At 41.5% G+C, this 2,013-nt stretch overlaps 1 non-coding gene across 1 annotated transcript; it reads right to left on the bottom strand.

Annotated features, from left to right (window-relative positions):
* Positions 1-1,335: 1,335 nt before the first annotated feature.
* On the bottom strand, positions 1,336-1,439 carry LOC112774588 (small nucleolar RNA R71). Its single transcript, XR_003189068.1, has one exon. It is a non-coding gene; the product is annotated as a small nucleolar RNA R71 (small nucleolar RNA).
* Positions 1,440-2,013: the final 574 nt, after the last annotated feature.

Genomic DNA, 2,013 nt, shown 5'->3' on the forward strand with positions numbered 1-2,013 from the left:
GTTTGTTTTTAGAGAGAATTGGTGAGCCAAGGGATTGGGATCCAATCATATAAGATTGCCAAGCAAAATTTAATGAATGCATTGGTTGAGGAAGGGATAAAAGTTGTTTTGATTCGGAGATCTCAATATCTCCTAACACCCAATGAATTCCCATTTCTGATTTACCACTTTCTCTTTACATTCTGCAATTAAATTCATGCAATCACCCCCAACCCTTTTAATTTCAGCAATTTAGCTTCTCGCTCTTTAATTCATGCAATTTTACATTCCGCAATTTTCATCTAAATCTTGATTCCGCTCAACTAGAACATACTTCTAATCCGAATTGCTCACTCAACCAATCCTTGTGGGATTCGACCTCACTCTATTGTGAGTTTTTTACTTGACGATAACCGGTGCACTTGCCGGAAGGAATTTTGCCGATCGTGCAATTTCCTAAATCGTAGCATAACAAGTTTATGCGCATCAAGTTTATGGCGCCGTTGCCGGGGATTGGTTTTCGATTGACAATTCTCAAATTGGAAGTTAACTAGATTGAGCATTTTTCTTGCTTTGTTAATTCAGTTCAAGTTACTTGTTGAATTTTAATTTCTGCACTCTGTTACATGCTTTCTTTCTTTATGCCTTTAAATTCAAGCAACTAACTCACTGACTCACTAACTATTTGAATTAATTCCTCAACTGCTCTAACCATACTCTTCCATCAACCAAGAGTATTTCACTTGTTTGTTGCCTGTGCTGTGTTCTTGTATGACAGGTAGGAGAGGAGAGACATCAACTCCTCATTATACCGAACCAGAGAGGACCCTTCATAGACTTAGAAGGGAAGCAAGAGGGAAGAGAGTACTGAGAGAAGAGGAATCTGAAGGAGAATCTGAGGACAATTTTAAGGAAGCTCTAGATCTCAACATGGATAGAGAAGTTCACAACCATGAGAGAGCTGATGGAAACAATGCCATTCCCGAGAGGAGGGTTCTTAGTTCATACATAAACCCAACCTCTGGGAATTGTGGTAGCAGCATTCAGAAACCACCGATTCAGGCCAACAATTTTGAACTCAAACCACAGCTAATATCACTTGTGGAGGATCATTGTTCATTTGGTGGGAGTGCTAACGAAGATCCAAACCAACATCTCACAAAATTCCTGAGAATTTGCGACACTGTGAAGTCCAATGGAGTCCAGGAAGATACCTATAAACTGCTCTTGTTCCCATTTTCACTTAGGGACAAGGCAGCTAAGTGGCTGGAATCATTCCCAAGGGGGAGCCTAACAACCTGGGATGAGGTGGAAAGCAATTTTCTGGCACGTTTCTACCCCCCACAAAAGGTCAATAGGCTTCGATCTGAGGTTCAGACCTTTAGACAACAAGATGGTGAAACTCTTTACGAGGCATGGGAGAGATTCAAGGATTTGACAAGGAAATGCCCACCAGACATGTTCCATGACTGGGTGCAATTGCATATTTTCTATGATGGACTTTCTTATGAATCAAGGAAGGCTGTAGACCATTCATCAGGAGGTTCATTGAACAGGAAAAAGACTGTGGAAGAAGCCATTGAAGTGATTGAGACAGTGGCTGAGAATGAGTACTACTATGCTTCAGAGAGACACAACACTAAGGGAGTCATGGAGCTGAGCCATGTTGATACAATTTTAGCCCAAAACAAGGTGTTTGCCAAGCAACTAGCAGAGCTCACCAGGAAATTAGAAACAAAGCAAGTGGCTGCAATACACACACAAGATCAAGAGGAAGTAAGCACTGAAGGAGGTGATTGGGAAGAGGCCAACTATGTGGGAAACCAACAAAGGCAATCATATGATCCACATTCCAACACTTACAATCCAGGATGGAAAAACCACCCAAACTTTGGGTGGGGGAACCAGCAAAACCAACATAACAAGTCCACATACCAAAACTCCAACCAAAGATCATACCAAGCCACACAAAACACTTACTCCCAACCATCATATCATGGCCAAAATAATCAACCTACCCAACCTAATCCGAAC

Source organism: Arachis hypogaea, chromosome 18 (assembly GCF_003086295.3).
Source record: "Arachis hypogaea cultivar Tifrunner chromosome 18, arahy.Tifrunner.gnm2.J5K5, whole genome shotgun sequence".
Lineage (NCBI taxonomy): Eukaryota > Viridiplantae > Streptophyta > Magnoliopsida > Fabales > Fabaceae > Arachis > Arachis hypogaea.